This window comes from Danio rerio, chromosome 15 (genome assembly GCF_052040795.2).
Source record: "Danio rerio strain M-AB ecotype USA chromosome 15, GRCz13ab, whole genome shotgun sequence".
NCBI classification, from domain to species: domain Eukaryota; kingdom Metazoa; phylum Chordata; class Actinopteri; order Cypriniformes; family Danionidae; genus Danio; species Danio rerio.
The window spans coordinates 39,685,001-39,705,000 of NC_141035.1; the positions used below are offsets into that span (position 1 = coordinate 39,685,001).

General features: G+C 36.6%; 1 protein-coding gene across 9 annotated transcripts in view; it reads right to left on the reverse strand.

Annotated features, from left to right (window-relative positions):
- Positions 1 to 20,000, reverse strand: part of nphs1 (NPHS1 adhesion molecule, nephrin) — a 486,431-nt gene that overhangs the window by 230,402 nt on the left and 236,029 nt on the right. For 8 of the 9 annotated variants that reach the window (XR_015508789.1, XM_087283293.1, XM_087283292.1 and 5 more), the window contains one exon: positions 13,893 to 13,965. The gene's annotated coding sequence lies outside the window, so the exon portion shown is untranslated. Of the gene's footprint in view, positions 1 to 13,892; positions 13,966 to 14,115; positions 14,165 to 20,000 lie in introns of all 9 variants that reach the window. The other variant, XM_087283295.1, reaches the window with a different exon arrangement.

Here is a 20,000-nt window from a genome sequence, read left to right on the forward strand (position 1 = left end):
TGTGAGGACAATTCAATAGATGGCACTGAAAATCTGTGTGAAACCATTCTGTAGTCTCAGTTCATTGATCACTCAAGGGGAATGCCAGAATTGTCAATATTTTTAATAAATATTTGACACATTAATTTTGTATCTGACAGTGTTGACCCATATTGTGTGATAGACGTGAAGAACTGGATACATAGAAAATATGGCTGTAGCATTAATTCTTATGTTTTCAGAATTTATTTAAAATAAAAATCTGCTTTAACAACTGCTTTGCTGAATTTGACTTATAGCGTATATATATCTAACTTACATCTATAGCAAATTAGAATACATACTAAACAAAAAGACAATTAATTTAGAAAAAAATCTACTAAAAGAGGATTCACAGCTGTTCCCATTGCTTCTGGTGTAAAAACTAAATCAGAAAACAGTCGAAAGAGCCATTGAAAACCTTTCATTTTCTTGCAGATCATTTCACAAAACTCAATGTCTGATTAAAAATAAAACATCCCTAATACTTTCTCATTAATGACTGCAGACCTCATGAAGACTGCAGGCGGTCTCTCCACATGTGAGAGTCTCTTACTATTTTACTTCTCTTGCTATTTTACTTATTAACTCTTATTATTTTAAAGTACTTAAAATCAGTCTTCTTTATAATTGTTGTAAAATTTACTACAGTCAAAACTGAACACTCAAGCCCCTTTCACACAGTAATACCAGTGTGCAGTTCTGTAATACCAGATGGAGAAGAAAGGTGATTTAAGTGACTTTGAACGTGGCATTTTTGTTGGTGCCATACAGGCTGGTCAGAATATTTCAGAAATATTTTTCACTTTACAAAAAATACTAATACTGAAATACAAACTAAAATACAATACTAATACTAAAATACTAATACAAATACTTGTAACTTTACTTTTTCAGAAAGATTTTTCACTTTACACACCTGAAACTTGCCTACAGCACTTATTCATTGTTGCTCTTATAGTTGTGTAAATTGCTTGCTTGTCCTCATTTGTAAGTTGCTTTGGATGCGTCTGCTAAATGACTTAATGTAAATTTTAGAAACTGCTGATCTACTGAACCTTGAGGCGGATGGGCAACAGCAGCAGAAGACCACACCTGGTGCCAATCCTGTAGGCTAAGAACAGGAAACTGAGGCCCCGTTTACACTAGTACGTTTTAGTTTTAAAACGGCGTTTTAGAATGAAAACGATCCGCGTCCACACTCGCGTTTTACCCAGCGTTTCTGAACTGCTCTCCGTCCACACCAAAACGCTGAAAACGCACATCACGTGACCACACAGACGCTCTCGGGCAAGCGCTGCAGCCCATGTACCCAGATGAGAGCTCTGCTAGTCGGACTTCTTATCAAGCATCTCCCGCTGGATCTAATCTCACTATATTTATTAAACGGGATATTTCATTTATCTTGTTGTCTTTATCTAACGACATATTCCCTGACTTTGGGCATTGGAATCTATTACTTGTTCTCAGGTAACGTGTTTTGGCTGAGCGCAAAGATAAGTTAATGATTAATGTAACCACGTACATTCTGTATATTGACTGATCGCTTGCCTTTATTTCCTATAATGTATAAACTTATTGTATGTTATACTTTTATAATGGCCATTATCAATTATTAAAACTGATACTCAGCAAAAGAGAGGGGATGTTTCGTATTTTCACTGAAATTGAAAGGAGGCAGTTGTTATCGGCTCCGTTTTGTTATAAATATCCACACAGTGAAGATGACGCTCATCTTATGCAGCACGGCGCCTCAACATGTCTGCTGTCTAAGTTGCTAATATTAAAATGAAAATAGGCAGTTCCTTAAATCATGTTTACATTTTATTGTTGAGAAAGTGAAACAACGAAGCCAGGGTGATGTGAATGAAGTTATAAAGTACACTGTTCCCTTTGAAGATTTACCCGTGTCCTCGGTATAATCTGCTTTTCGATATCAAACTGAGAAGAAGAGATGCAGCCTTGATCAAACTTGCGAAGTCTGAACTTACACGGAGAAGATTCAGGACTGAACTGTGTGTTAGGCTACTTAATATTCAGGAAAAGCCCCAATCAGAAAGGCGAACGTCTGCAGCCCCGACTCCGTTTTCAGATGTCTCCGTTTTCCATCATCCACACTGAGACGGAGCAGCAGCGTTTTAGAATGAAAACGGCCTCTCCAGCGTTTTCGAAACGCTCCGTTTTCGGCGCTCGAGAACTCCGGCGTAGTGTGGACGGTTGGCGTAACCGTAGCAAAACTTATGCGTTTTTAAACTAAAACGCATTAGTGTAAACGGGGCCTGAGGCTACAATTCGCATAGGCACACCAAAATTCGACAACAGAAGATTGGAAAAACTTTGCCTGGTTTGATGAGTGTTAATTTCTGTTGCGAAATTCGCATGGTAGGGTCAGAATTTGGTGTCAACACCATGAAAGCATGGATCTGTCCTGCCTTTTTATCAACAGTTCAGACTGGTGGTAGTGTGGGGGGCACTCTTGGCACACTGTGGGCCCATGAATACCAACTGAGCATCGTGTCAACGCCACAGCCTACCTGAGTATTGTTGCCATGTCCATCTATCATGTCAATATGGACCAAAATCTCAGGAATATTCCCAGCACCTTGTTGAATCTATGCCCTGAAGGATTAAAGCAGTTCTGAAGGCAAAAGTTGTTCCAACCTGGTACTAGTAAGGTATACCTAATAAAGTGGCCAGTGAGTGTATATTACTCTGAATAACTGGTTATCAGCATTTAATCCAGAAGACTGAATAATAGGATATTGGTATTGACAGATATCTTTCTGAATGAGTCAGTGTCGGTAGACATCACTTTGAATAATCGTTTATTGTATTGAATGAGGCCCAATCCCAATTCTATTTTTGTACCCCTACTTCTTCCTCTTGGCCCTTGAAACAGAGTGTGAAAAGGAAGGGCTTCAAAATGTGCCCCTAGGAATTGGAACAGCACTACACCACTTGCAAACGTCATCACGTCATCGCGGTCTCTTTCTATATATGAAATCGATGACAGCAACGCTGTAGTTGTGTTATTATTACTTCACTTGTGTTATTTTTTTGGTATTTCACTTCAGGAAATCACTGAAGGTAACGATATCATGTTATCATAACAATATATTGTGTCAATAAGCTCGTAACTGTACTATGCATTTACACCCTGGCCAAATTCATCAATGTAAGCACAAGAAAACAACATTAGTGTTATACCAGACACTGTAAAAAGCTCATTCCCAGCCACTTGACTTGATATTAGCAACTTAACAGACAGCAGAAATGTTGAGGCGTCATGTAGCTACATATTTATATGAGCGTCATCTTCACTGCGCATTACAAAACGAAGCCTATAACAGAACTGCATCCATTCTCATTGAAAATACAAAACACACCCTCTATTTTGCTGAATATCAGTTTAATAATTAAATAATGGCCATTAAAAAAGTGTAATGTACAATAAGTTTATACATTATAGGAAATAAAGGCAAGCAATCAGACAATATACAAAGTGTACGCGGTTACATTCATTATTAGCTGATCTTTGTGCTTAGCCAAAACACGTTACTTAAGAACACGTAATAGATTCAAAAGACCAAAGGTGGGGAATATGTTGGAGAGCTGTTTGGAAACGCTGGGTGAAACGCTAGTGTGGTCACAGATCATTTTCATTCTAAAACACCATTTGAAAACTAAAACGTACTAGTGTAAACAGGGCCTAAAACTGCTTGGTTGCCAAATCTGCACACGACGTTTGTGTTTTTATGATGTTGTGTGACAAAAGTCATATACGGTCAGATCTGGAATGATTTAAGAGTGTGAAAACGAAGACAAAAGTTTAGACCTGAGGGTCTAATGTGCAAAATAATCACTTTTATAAGGGGTTTAAACAGTTGTGTGGCAACAGTGTGTGAATATAACCAGCTTCAAGTAGTAAAAAAAAGTATACATTTTACTTTTTAAAACCACGCTTCATAAAAAAACAGTCTGCAAAAACATTTTGATTGACATTCTCCCATTTGCACGTGTCATAAGAGTGGGAAAGCCCCGCCCATTAGTGATCTCTCCCTCATTAGCATAGGGCGTTAGTCTTGTTTTTGAATCTGCCACTATGTTGACACATAGGCATTTGTAGCTCCGCCCTTTTTTGAAAAAAGCAGTCTCATTTGAATTTAAAGTAACAGTCACCAAAACGGCACAATTACGATCAAAGCCTAAAAGAGGCTTATTAAAACAATAGTTTTGGTATTTTGAACTCAAACTTCACATAAACAATTTGGAAAGAGGATACTTATTTTACATCCTGTAAAAATGAGCATAATAGTACCTCTTTAACTAAAGGCAAGAACTAAAAACTAATTTCCACAGGACAATTTTTAGGTACGATCTTTACAAAATTTGAATCAGTGCCCGATTTAAACCGAAGTATTCCTCGAAATCCTCTCATTAATGATTGCAGACTTTCCTGACAACTGCAGGTGTTCTCTCCACAGTCTCGGTAGGTGAGAGTCATTAGTTTATCATCGAATTTCACCTCTTTCCCCGCTTTTGAAAGTACTTAAAAAGCAGCTGAGCAGCCTCTAGGCGCACATGCAGCTGCCTGGCCAAAGCTCCAGAGCGCCGTTAAGGGGCTTTTTCCCGAAGGCTCGCTCAAATCTCTTTTTCTCTCTGGCCTCCATCATGCGGTTCTCTCTCTGGGTAAATGTGTCCACTGAGACCGCGGCTGGATGACTGGCCCACCCTCCACCTGCACCCGCTTCAGTCACCCCGAGGAGAGCCTTGGGAAAGAAAGTCTCGCTAACAGATGGAATCTATTGTCTGGAGGCAGAAAGGAATAAAAGGAGAGAGTGCTGGAACTCAGGGGTGTAAATGCAGAGCGAGAAGGGGGAGGTGGCGGTCTTAACACTTACATCAGGGTGGCGCGGGTGGGCTTCAGTTAACTTGGATTGTTGCCTTGCTTGGTTTTTAATGAACCTTTGAGCCAATGAACTTAATGAGGCATAGTCTCTTAGCCAAAGCCCATCCAACACACGCACACACACAAACACACATGCTCAAACCTGACATCATCGCAATGCACTCGCTATACTCAGACTGAGAGGAATTGTGGAGGTCAGGGTTTGAGGTTTTGTTGCTATTCTGTTCATTATTCTTCCAGAATCAGTGAGATTTACATTAACATTTAACAGATGCTTATATCCAAAGCAACTTAGAATTAAAATGTAGTTTAAGTACACTGAAATAACTGACATAATTAGGCATCAAAACTATTCTATTGTTTTAACTGCTACAAATATCGCAAAGAAACTGCAAGTAGCGAATTGAATAAGATAAAGATTTTATTATATTTGTATTATAGCCGTGCATGCTTTAATTTTGTATATTTTAAATTGGGTATTTTTATTATTGGTAACTTTTTCAAATGTCTGTATTTAATTTAATAGTTATAAAATAGAGCTTTCTTTTGTTTTCGGTGTAGATAAGAATTGTCGCTATTCTGCTCATCTTTATTAGCACAAGAAGTGTTATTAGCATTAAGGAAATTGTGATTTTTGTAGATACTTTGTATTTTTTTTATTATTATATTTTTCTTTTTTCTTAAATCATCAAAAGTTTTATCTTGTTTTAATATTTTATATATATATTTTTTATTTTGTTAACTGTAAACAAACTCATACCAGACAATATTATGACACTACATTGTACTTTGTAAATAAATAAGCAAACAAACAAACAATAAATAAATAAATAACTAAATTCTTTGTAAATAAATGTAGAGAAATTAACAATAAATGTAGCAAAAAATACCTCTATATTTTATTTCCCCAGTTTAGATGAATACTGGAGGTCAGGGCCAAACTATTTAGTTAATCTCTTCATTTTCATTAATTTTACCATTTTTATTTATTAACCAGAGATGTTTATGCTATGTCATTTCCAAGTACTGGGTTGCACCTGAAAGGGCATCTGCCGCGTAACACATACAGTATATGCTGGAAAAATTGGTGGTTTATTCCTCCACGGTGACCTCTGAAATAGAGACTAAGTCAAAGGGAAATTAATGTTATGTTACATTATTTTGCTATGTTACGACACTTTATGTTATGTTACGTTTTGTAATTTTATGTTGTTACGCTTCGTTACGTTATGTTACTATATGTTACTGTATGTTATGTTACAATATGTTATGATACATTACGTTAGGTTGCATTACGTTAATGTTACGCTATGTTACGATATTTTATGAAAAAGGCTAAGGCAAAGGAAAATGAATGTTACATTACGTTGTTATGTTACGTTATTTTGTGTTATGTTACAATATTTTATATTAGATATATTTTAAGAAAGAGACTAAGCCAAAGGAAAATAAAGGGTATGCTATGTTGTTACATTACGTTATTTTATGTTGTTATCTTATGTTACGTTATGTTACAATATTTTATGTTATGTTATTTACATTACACTACGTTATTTTATGTTATGTTATGATATGTTACCATACGTTATGTTATTTTATGTTGTTCTCTTAAGTTATGTTTAGGTATTACGTCATTTAAGGTTTTTATGGAGTTACCTTATTTTGTTATGTTATGTTGTGTTGTATTATATTAGAATTCAAATAAAAATGTCAGTAAATATATTGGTAATTTTTTTTTCCCATTTAGTTTAATTTATTTTGTTATACATTTATATTTTCTTTTTTTTTTTTGGGGGGGGGGGGGGGGTATTATTATTAATCTGGGGTAGCCACAGTGGAATGAACAGCCTATTTTGTTTTATACTTTTTAAAATCTATTTAGTTTACAATAAACCCCTCAAACATGAAACAAGCACAACTTAAAACACTTTAAACAATGATTTTCAAAGTTGTAAATAAAATAATAATAATAATAATAATAATAATAATAATAATAACAATAATAATAATCCAAGCCTTTTATATTTCAAAATATAATTTTTAATTTAACGTGTCTTTGCTTGTTGTTGTCATTTTAGTTTTGGTTTACAATGAAAACCCTTCGAGACGAACTCAAACACAAGCTCCTCTGCGAGAGAGGAATTAGGAAGGTCAGGGTGGCAGCGTGTCGCTATTCTATTCGTCTTTATTAGCGCAAGAAGAGACTTTTGAGAGCTCCGGCTTTCATCATTTCCTCGTCCGCCTCTTTGTATGATTGTTGTGTGACACAAAAAGAAGATCGCCACCTAGACCTGCTGCCTTTCAGTCCCTTGATGCATTCTTCATAGCACATACTCAAGTACAAACACACACACACACACAGTTTTACGTTCCCTTCGCAAGCAAGGACCTCATTATATACCGACACAAACCAGGACAGACAAAGAAAAAAGCTGTGCGTGTGTGTGTATGTGTACGTGTCATGTGTGGCGCTCTATTAAAGTGACAAAGACGCTAATTAAGCAGACCTTTTGTGTACGTCTATAAAAGCCGTATAAACCAGGCCGCCTCAATATGGAGAGGAATGCGAGAGTGGAATGTGTGAATCTGAATGGGCTACGACAGGAATGTCCCACTTCAAAGAAACTGCTCTCCAACGGCTCCTATTTGAGTGCACACACCATTACAATACTGGAGAAAACAAGCAGCAAATTAAGTGCCATTGCAACTATATAAAAACACACACATACGCAGGCTGATCAGCTCATTGCTATGATGCCTGGCCAAAGTCAAATAATCCACCATTTTCACATATATGCTAAGAGGTAAATGAGAATTTATATCACTTGCAAGAATTTAGTGCTTGGTTTCTTAAATTATGAAATGGTTGAAACTTATTTTTGAATAAAGTTTCGTTATTGACATTTAATGGTTCCATTAAAAACCTTTTTCACTTCTATGGAAACTTTACCTTCCACAAAAGGTCCTTTGTGGATGAAAAAAAGATTCTTTAGAATGGCGAAATGTTCTTCACACTAAGAAAAGTGGATCTTTTGAGCACTTCTGAAAGAAAATTTCTGCAGGGATACAAAAATGGTACTTCTATAAGTTAGCTCTTTTAAACTCTTTTAAACTCATACTTACTTTTGTAAGTATGTTCAATTCTATGTTTTAATTCTTGTGTTACTGTTTCATTAAATAATTTAACTATAATTACTCTTTGCTTAATTATTTCATTCTATGAGATTTGTTTAACCTTTTGCAGCTTTGTCCATGCTTTTTGAGAAATTATAAATAAAGAGCCTGTTTTTTTAAAGGTAGTTAAGGCAATAGATAGGCTGAGAGATAGATAGGCCGATAGATGGGCTGACATATAGAAAGGCCAATATATAGATAGATAGGTCGATATATAGATAGGCTGATAGATAGATAAGTCATTATATAGGCCAAAATATAGATAGATAAGCTGATATATAAATAGATAGGCCGATGGATGGATGGATGGATGGATGGATGGATGGATGGATGGATGGACGGATGGATGGATGGACGGACGGACGGACGGACGGACGGACGGACGGACGGACGGACGGAGAGAGATAGACAGAGAGATAGACAGACAGAATAGGCCAAAATATAGATAGATAAGCAGATATATAAATAGATAGGCCGATGGATGGATGGATGGATGGATGGATGGATGGATGGATGGATGGATGGATGGATGGATGGATGGATGGATGGATGGATGGATGGGCCAATATATAGACAACTAGGCTGATATATAGATAGAAATACCGATAGATATGCCGATATATAAAAAAATACGCAGATATATGGATAGATAGGCTGATATATAGATAGATAAGCTGAAAGATAGGCCAATAAATAGATAAATAGGTCAATATATAGATAAATAGGCCAATATATAGATAAATAGGCCGATATATAGATAGATAAGCTGAAAGATAGGCCAATAAATAGATAAATAGGCCAATATATAGATAAATAGGCCAATATATAGATAAATAGGCCAATATATAGATAGATAAGCCGAAAGAGAGGCCAACAAATAAATAAATAGGCCAATATATAGATAAATAGGCCTATATATAGATAGATAAGCTGAAAGATAGGCCAACAAATAGATAAATAGGCCAATATATATATAAATAGGCCGATATATAGATAGATAAGCTGAAAGATAGGCCAATAAATAGATAAATAGGCAAATATATAGATAAATAGGCCAATATATAGATAAATAGGCCGATATATAGATAGATAAGCTGAAAGATAGGCCAATAAATAGATAAATAGGCCAATATATAGATAAATAGGCCAATATATAGATAAATAGGCTGATATATAGATAGATAAGCTGAAAGATAGGCCAATATATAGATAAATAGGCCAATATATAGATAAATAGGCCGATATATAGATAGATAAGCTGAAAGATAGGCCAATAAATAGATAAATAGGCCAATATATAGATAAATAGGCCAATATATAGATAAATAGGCTGATATATAGATAGATAAGCTAAAAGATAGGCTAATAAATAGATAAATAGGCAAATATATAGATAAATAGGCCGATATATAGATAGATAAGCTGAAAGATAGGCCAATAAATAGATAAATAGGCCAATATATAGATAAATAGGCCAATATATAGATAAATAGGCTGATATATAGATAGATAAGCTGAAAGATAGGCCAATAAATAGATAAATAGGCCAATATATAGATAAATAGGCCAATATATAGATAAATAAGCTGAAAGATAGGCCAATATATAGATAAATAGGCCAATATATAGATAAATAAGCTGAAAGATAGGCCAATAAATAGATAAATAGGCCAATATATAGATAAATAGGCCAATATATAGATAAATAGGCCGATATATAGATAGATAAGCTGAAAGATAGGCCAATATATAGGTAAATAGGCCGATATGTAGATAAATATGTAGAAAAATAGAAATAAATGAGATAGATAGATAGACAGACAGACAGACAGACAGACAGACAGACAGACAGACAGACAGACAGACAGACAGACAGACAGACAGACAGACAGACAGACAGACAGACAGACAGACAGACAGACAGACAGACAGACAGATAGATAGATAGATAGATAGATAGATAGATAGATAGATAGATAGATAGATAGATAGATAGATAGATAGATAGATAGATAGATACAATGATAGATAGAATAATAGATGGATGGACAGATGGATAGATAAACAACACAGCTGATTGGCCTTTTTTAATTGAAAAAGCTTAAGGAAAACAGAGTCATGATCCCATTAGGAGGAGGAATACAGAGGCGGAGGACGGGAGGTTTTTTCAAGTAAAGAGTTTGAACTCTCCTGTCTGAGCGAGCCATTCATTACCACTCTCATTACAGTAAACACACAGTTTATTATAAAATAACACGCTTGAGCTCAGCACACAGAGACGAGCACGTCTGTGCATACACACACACAAATGAGAACATGCAAACATGCTGCAGGATCACACGTCTCGATGAGGCCAACGAGTCCGACAACAATTTACCTTTCAATCAAACATAATGTCCTCGGAGGGCCAAAGCTAACCATCTGATGTTTTTATAGATTTATTTGCAGCAGCGTTTGTCTACACCTGTGCTATGACAACAACAAACCTTAAAGCATAAAACACAAATACAACAATGTCATGTTCTGGTATGTATCCTAATATTTACTACAATCAGAACTACATTTAAAGGGAATTTGGATAGAATTGGAATTACCGCAAGTGAAGTTTTATAAACTAATTTCTAGAGGAGCACATGATATGATTAAGCACGACTGGCTGCTCATCCGTAATCAGTAATAATGCAATCAGAGTGATCCTAGTTTACTATAAATGGATAATTTTCTTCATTTGGAAGAATGCCCCCCTTCCACCCTATCTCCTCCTTTTCCTCCCTTTTATTAAGGGGGAGCTATCGTGACCTACCTCATCTCGGATCTCCTAATATGCTTATTGACCGGGCGAAAGCCCTGGGCTCAAATATCTCCGAGCTCAGGGTTCTCTCCCGGGACAGCATGCCAAACCTGCTTTAAATGCTAAGCATATTTAAGTGGGAACTCTTGAAATGGGGTTAATTTGGAAATCTGTCAAGAGGAGGAAATTACTCAATTAAATAAAAATGTAAAAATAACAACAACAAAAAAACTCAGAAAATGCATTTTGGGGAAATGAAGCCTTCTTTTACCCCGCTCAAATAAAGGTGAAGTAGTTTATCCAAAAGCTAAAAATTTTGTTATCGTATACAGATTTTTAGTTATTTCATTTTATAAATTTTTTTTAGCTTTATTTTTATTTCAGTTGCTTTGTAGTTACGTGAGTGGCTACTAAGGTTAGGCAATGTTGACCAATTTGGCATCGTACAATGTCTAAAGTGAAACATTGAGATGGACGATAGTGATGGGTCGTTCATTAACGATTCGTTCATTTCGAACGAATCTTTAATATGACTCGGAAACAACGAGTCAATTGCGTGCGCATTTCAAGTCTTTTGAGTCGTTCCTCACGGAAAGGTAGAAGCCAATCATATGCGTTTAGAGCCGGAAAAAGAATTGATCCATTCATCTCTCGAGTCCTCTATCGGGTCTGAGTCTTAGTTTATCATGGGCCAATCTTATGCGTTTAGAGCTGGAAAAAGAATTCAACCGCTCATCTCTCGAGTCCTCGAGTTTGAGTCATTCTGTCACGTGATGACATACGACTCAAGAACCAGAAGACATGAAAGCTGAACTAATTATAATGGCTCCTATCGGCTCAGACTGTGTACATTGGTTAAGATTATATGTGACTGTCAGTGTGACGTGAACGAACCACAGACATTTGACGACATGAAGAGTTGAGCTGAGCAAAGAGACAGCAATACCTTCATAGAAAGAAGAGCAGGTAAACATTGAATTATTATTTTCTCCTTCTTATAGTATTCTATTTATGACTTATTTGTCATGTGATCAACCTTTTGGGCTAGTTGTAGATGTGTTTGGAAGCAATTCGTAACATTTTAATAATATTTTGGCAAATTGAACCAAATGAACGAAATGACTCGAAAAAAGATTTGTTCGTCTCATTGAATGAGACTCAAAGATCCGAGTCAGTAAAATGATCAGAACTTCCCATCACTAATGGACGATGACATCGTCGTCATAGGTGGGGTGAATTAATAATTTACGGATAATTAATTATTTTATAACAAATTCATTATTTATAGACTACAGCTTTAACTACCTGACCAGAATAGACAAATCATACCAAATCAAATCATACCAAATCATAATTAAATAAAGATAAGTTACATACACATTACTACCTGTCAATATTAGAACTTTTATGTTAAGCAGCTTTAACACAATCTACAGTACTTTGTAAAAGCGCTATAGAAATAAACATGAATTTAATTTAATTGATTCAATCACTTTTTTTCCCGTGGGACTCTGGTATGAATAGGTAGGGTGATCTGTGTCGTTACAATGGCGTCAACAAACTTGGTTGGTAAAAAAGGTGCACAACCAACAAGAACCAACCAACAGTATGTAAGGTTTTGAGTTTAATTGTGAAAGCGAAAGATTGAAGCATTGTACTGAAGATGACAAGTTACCTGATAGATTCAGAAGACCAAAGAGTCGTTAGATAAAGACAAGATTAATTATCACGTTTAACAACTCTAGTGAGATGCGTTCCAGCAGGACATCCTTGATAAACTGAGTGACGACGTGCACTGCTTTCTCGGGTTTTGTGCTCAAAGCACAAAACTGCCTGGAGCTCAGACGTGCACATATGCTATAGCGCATGACAGAGTCACGTGATGTTGTTTTCAGCTTTTCAGAAATGCTAGATGAAATGCCAGTGTGGACGTGGATCGTTTTTATTCTAAAATGCCATGTTAAAACTATGACGTGTTTTTCACGAGTGGGTTGCTGCTGCAACAAGGGCAGGGCTAGGATCGCAATGCCAGCTCAGCATCGTGATTATATAGGCCAAAATATAGATGGATAAGCAGATATATAAACAAATAGGCCGATGGATGAATGGAAAGATGATAGACAGACGGACGGACGGACGGACAAACGGACGGACGGACGGATGGATGGATGGATAGATAGATAAGTCATTATATAGGCCAAAATATAGACAGATAAGCAGATATATAAATAGATAAGCAGATATATAAATAGATAAGCAGATATATAAATAGATAAGCAGATATATAAATAGATAAGCAGATATATAAATAGATAGGCCGATGGATGAATGGATAGACGGACGGACGGACGGACGGACGGACGGACGGACGGACGGACGGACGGACGGACGGACGGACGGACGGACGGACGGACGGACGGACGGACGGACGGACGGACAGACAGACAGACAGACAGACAGACAGACAGACACACAGACAGACACACAGACAGACAGACAGACAGACAGACAGACAGACAGACAGACAGACAGATAGATAGATAGATAGATAGATAGATAGATAGATAGATAGATAGATAGATAGATAGATAGATAGATAGATAGATAGATAGATAGATAGATAGATAGATAGATAGATAGATAGATAGATAGGACAGACGGAGAGACAGACAGATATATATGTGATGTCTAAATGTAAAGGCTAACACAGCAGCAAATGACTACTACCTCAGATAGTCATGATGTGTAAAAAACAACGACTATCCAACGTTTTTCAAAAATCATTGCAGTGTGAACTCAGCAATATTTATACACACACAAGTCTCAAATATGGCTTGGGTCAGACCTGCAAATATAAGTCAATGCCATGTTGTGCATTTTATTGCAGTCCAAGCCAAACCACCCATTAAACAAATCCAGCCATTAACTTGATTTGCACAACTCATATGAATGGCCTGTTTCAAATGTCAAAAAGGCAAATTTCTTAAGGTATGTACTCACCCTGATGATATTCCTGGCTTAGTGTGGGTCACAAAGACTGGGCTCTAAATGACATTAGACCTCAGTGGATGATCTGAAAAAAGCAAAATGCAAATGATGACAGAATGTTCATTTTAAACTGAACTATGCTTTAGTGGTGTTTTCAGTTCAGTTCTCTTGTGTTATTTGGACCAGGACAATAAAACAAAAATTATAAGTTTTAACTGTAGTTTGGTATATTTACCTTCAACCCACAGCTCTCAATGATATTTGGCCCTTCATATAAACATCCCCTGGCATATACAGTACACAGTCATTATTGAGATCAAACATAAAGATACAAACAACACACACATACAAAAACAGACCTCCATCCTGCACCTCTGTATTCTTCTTCCTAATGAGATTGTGATAAAAAAATTTTCCTTTCTCTTTCTAATTAAAAGAGGCCAATCAAAAAAAGAAGAAAAGAAATTCCTCAGTCATAAACACAATTAAAGGTCTGCTCCAAGGTGACATAGTTCTGACACTTGTATTGAACTGTAATGGCCAACATTGTGATTATGAAAAGAAAAAGAGACAAAAAACATGCATGCTTGAGGATTCTGTCCTTTTCATGGTCACATCCTATGACTTATTCGATACCTTTAGTCCATGTTCATCCATAACTCAGGTGAACTGCACCAGAGTTCAATGGGCTGAGGATCTATCTTCCCAGGATCTTGCTTGATTTGGTGCGAACCAAAGTTCAAATGGCAGTGTTCACACTTATTCAAATGAACTTGCACTAACAAATCACACACTCTAGAAACCCTAATCATAAACACACCCTGAAAACCTGTGTATATCCTGACATCTCTCCACGATGAAATTCAGACTAGGCTTTGCTGTTTCCCCAGGGACACTTTTAAGAATTTTGTCCCCACATGGATTGCAAAACCTGCCCACATAAGCACATATGTACTTAGCGTCGTTAAGACACAAACCACAAACCTCACATAATGATTTCTGGTTAGTCGGTCTCTCCCTCTCTCTAACTTCACATATTTCTGAATGCATTCTCAGCAAAGCTCTACCTGCTTCCACATGCTCTCGTTTAAATGTCTTTGATTGCTTTATTTCATTCGTAATAGTGAGGCCGATAAGTGTGTGTGTGTGTGCGCGCATGTGTGTGTGAGATAGATGGAATGCTGTGAGCTCAGAGTTGCCTGGTCGACATTCCTCCACAACCCTAAGACTAATTGATTGGGGTGTCAGAGAGAGTGTGTGTGTGTGTGTGTGTGTGTGTGTGTGTGTGTGTGTGTGTGTGTGTGTGTGTGTGTGTGTGTGTGTGTGTGTGTGTGTGTGTAAGCGAGAGTTCATGTGTGTGCGGGTGAATGTCTGCCAGATGGCTGAGGGATTGCAGTTCGATTAGTGTGAATGGGCATGAGCCTAGCGATTTTGTGCTTGAGAGTGTGTGCATGCACCGCAGCAGTTTTGAAACCTTAAAGTCTCTGGAAAAGATGGAACTCTGCACTATTATTGGCTATAGCACAGCATAAAAAAAGAAGAGTGGGTAGCACTGCACTTGAAGGGGTTTTATTAAGACGGTCATGAAACCTTTATATTTGTCACGTCATGAATATGAATTAGATTTTATGTACACTGCAAAAAATGCAGGGTTCCACATAATTGATTTGAGTTGGGACAACATGAAGGAATTAGGTTCACCTACTAATTTTTTAGAAATGTAAGTGGCTCGAACATAAATCCATTAGGTTGTTCCAAAGAATCAATAATTAGCCCCTTTCACATAGTGATTCCAGTAAAAATCTGGAAAATTAATAGAAACTTAACCGGTAAATTCAATAAAGCGATGTTCACACAGCCAAAGACGCTCAGGAAAATTTCTGGCAAAGACCATTAACACATCCATTCCAAAATACCGGTAAATTCTGACATAATTTAACCAGAAATGAGCTCTAAATGGCTGCGCTTGTATTTGTAAACAAAAAGGAGTCAAGCTTTTGTTGATGGTACATAATATGGGTTTGTGCTTGCGTTCACTGGCTGCTTCACATGCACATGCGTCAAGCAACTGCAGCAGAGCTTGAAGGTAAACAAACAGCGGTTTATTATAAGGATTTTATCAATAATTTTTTATACAGTTGGCATTAATAATAAACATAGAAATGTTATCTGACTAACATCTAGCAGCTAAATGTGTCTGGAAAAATATTCAAAGACTTTTATTTTCATAAATGGCGTGGACGTGAAAGCGTCTGAGTGTTCTGGCTGGAGTAGACGTATCAGGTCAGTGCGTGACGTATCAGCGTCTAATCGTGAATGCGCTCTTTCCGGCAATCTTTTTTTTTTTAATTACCGGTAATGTTACAACTTCTCTTTCTGGAAAATTGCTGGAACGAATTTACTGCCATTTTCAAAAAGGGGCTGTTTGGTAATTTGCCTGTAATCTTCCAGAAAGATCTGTATGTGTGAAATGGGCTAAAGTGTTATTTTAAATAAGTAGTTTGAATGAAAACAAAAACATTTTCAGTGTATCCCACATTGCAAAATTTCTCTGGCCCAGCTCTGATCCACAAAATCAGCTTTAGCTTGGCCCACATGCTGCAGTAAATTAGGGTGCATGACAGGACCAAGTCTGGCTTGCAGACAAGGGCCAAATATGTATTATATCAGGGCCAAGTCTCAGCCAAGTTAATAAACCATGATATGTTGGTGCGTCATGACTGCAATAAAACTAATAAACCCCTGAAGCATTGTGATTTAGATGCGCTATGGATATGCTTTTTATGCTTTTTGACTCAAAAATATTTTTAATGCATTTTAAATGTAGGCCAAATTTACGTGGCCCACATATCAGTTTTACTATGTAAATACTACATTTGACATCTGGCCCAAGTCTTGTGTGCCACCTTAAAGACAGTGCCACATCTGCCAAACCCAGGCCATGTTTGGCCCACATGCTGTGTGTCAAAGCGCATAAATGCCTGCTGTGCCAGCTTCATGCCAAATCTGGGGCAGAATCTTTTGCTACCTGAGATGCTTATGACAACTGTTATTACCTCTGTCATGTCATTTAAAAAGCAAATGTGACATTGTATGAAATGTCTTTATGTCAACTTGGCAAACAAATACAACATCACATGTTTTGTCATGAAAACTTGATAATAAATAATAGATCTGGCATAAACATGACTGTCATGAAGTCTTGAATTGTATAACAGTTTCAACAATATTTTTCTTGATATAAACTTTTGGAACAAATTAAACCTGTAATGAAAGTGTCATTAAATGTCATTAACCATTAATGATGCTGTTATAAAACTTTAACCATTTTGACCTAGAAACTTCATTCATTTATTTTCTTTTAGCTTAGTCTCTATTTTAGGGGTTACCTCAGCAGAATCAACTGCCAACTATTCCAGCCTATGTTTTACACAGCGGATGCCCTTCCAGCCGCAACCCAGTACTGGGAAACACCCACAATTTTTTGTTTATTCAATTCACCTAATACGGCATATCTTTGCATCGCGAGAGAAACCGGTGCACCCAGAGGAAACCCCCGCAATCATTGGAGAATATGCAAACTCCACACAGAAATGCCAATTCTCAGAATGCTTGAATAAGTGACCTTCTTGATGTGAGGTGACAGTGCTAACCATGGAGCAAGCATGCCATCCCACTAAGATATTTTAAATGGAAAATTAATTTTGTTTCACTGAAAAAAAAAGTGATTTTTTTGAAAAGTGAAAAATATTCATGACACAATTATAATGGTCTCATAACAATCACGTTTCTGACATATTTATGACAAGTTATGTATTGGTAATGTCAAGTTGTCAAGAGAAAGGATATACACTACCTAACAAGTCTTGTCGTCGTCAAATAATAACTTGACTTCTAGTTGATCATTTGGAGAAAAAAAAAAAAAGATTTTTCCAGGATTGGCCAACCCAGCAACCAGACATGAACATTATTGAGCATGTCTGGGGTAAGAATGAAGATTAATTCAAATAATCTTGATGAACTCTGGAACTTCTTTGCCATTCCATATGACTTTATTCATAAATTATTTGAGTCATTGCAGAGATGTATGGATGCAGTCCTCCAAGCTCATGGGAGTAATACACAATATTAATTATTCTTCCACTGAAGCATGACTTTATATTCTATACTGTACATTATTTCTGTTAAGTGACAAGACTTTTGTCTTAGCAAACTCAAACTTTACTGTCCTAATTAAATAATTAAAAATCAAGGCATGATCATATTTTATTTTGGTGAAATAAGCGTAATCTAGAGGCCTTTGCCTTTCATATAAGACACTTCTCATACCAAATGATCAACTAGTAGTCAAGTTATTATTGGTTGTTCCTAAAACTTGGATAGGCGACAAGACTTTTGTCAGGTAGTGTAAATGTTTGTCAAGTTGTCATAACAAAAACATCTCAAACAATGTAATCTTTGCTAATAAAACAACATAACCGAGCGAATGACACTTATTGGCAGTTCCTTTTCCAAATTCCTTTCAGATTCAAAACACGACCCGTATCATGATTATAAGGCTATCATAACAGGCTCATGAACACCCCTACAAATAACATGCTATCAACAAATGATTTTCAACTTCGTTTACCAAATCAATCCCTCTCGCTTTTATCAAAACGTAGGAAACATAGGATTTCCAAATGATGTTATGACTGAGAACGACTTTAAAAAAGAAGCTTGGTGTAATAACGAATGTACAGTAGCCATGGAGATTACGAGGCAAATGACGCTCATTTGGTTCCCACCTACAGCGAACAAAAGAAGTTAACTACACCATATGCGCACCTCAGAGTCTCGAGGGTTAAATGGGGTAGTCGTTTCAAGCAACTCTCCAGCCATTGATGAAAAGGAGATACGGATGGTTTGTATAATTATTTTAATTGTCCACAATTAGCCTTAACAATACCCCTCGGATGCTACCTCTCCCTACAGGAGGGTTTTTAATTGTTTCGGGAAAATTCTTTTTAAGAAATATCTCACCTGAGCTTTTTTTTTTTTTCTAAATGCAGCATCTGGCTGATGCCTGTTTGTTCTCAAAATAGCATTTGCTTCTTTCTTTTCGAGTTTGCCTATATGAGATTATGCGAATTACAGTACATCAAGTTGTTCCAGATAAGCAAATTTTCCCATTTTGACCTGACGCTTCAGTAAATACCATTCCTTCAGTCTGATGTTCACCTTCTACTTCAAAACCAGCTACCCATGCTGTACCTTCCAGTGCGGATCTCTTTGTTGAAGCGCATTTTACCTGTCTCCCTCTTTCTCTCTTTGCCTGTCAGGATCATTAAGTGTCATTAGAGGTTAGCCATCTGTGGTGCTACTGTGAGCCATGAAGACCTGCAGGACTCAGTGTGTGTGTGGGGCGGGTGGAAGGGTTCCACATGTTCTATTGTCTCCATGCGCTCAAAAGCATGCAGCTTTAATGGAACAGACTGGATAATATTTAACTAATGATTCTCGCCGCTCCTTTTCACCCGCCCTTCTCTTTCTCCCTCCCTTTCTGCTCTGTTCCCACTAACCACAGCCATTTCCAAAGTTAATGACACAAAAATGGAGACAGAAAGAGCAGCTGATAGGGAGGAGAGAAGCTGAATGAGGAAAGAAAAAAAACAGGAGAATGATTGAAGGAGTAGGAGTGGAGAAAATACGAGAATTGAGAATCAGGTGTATTGAGGGAAACCTGACAGAGAAAGCTGAATTTTAACATCGTAGACGCTGTTGCCTGACTTTTCATTGTGATTGAATGAAAGAGCATGTGTATAATCATCCTGATGCTTTGTGAATAATATGTAGATTTATTTGCCTATTATTATTATTATGTGCCGAAGATATGGTTCCCTTTCTGTCAATTCAAGCAACTAATAATTTATCTAAATTGACCACATGGAATGGAAATTTTTTTAATATTAAATATTTACTCAGAAATGTACTCCACTCATATTTGATCATATTTCTCACTTTATGTAGAACTTAAGTCAAATAAAAATAATAAATAAATAAAAATGTAATAAATAAAAATTAAAATCAATAAATAGTAAAAATAATAAAAAAGAAAGAATTTAAAAAATGAGGATGATA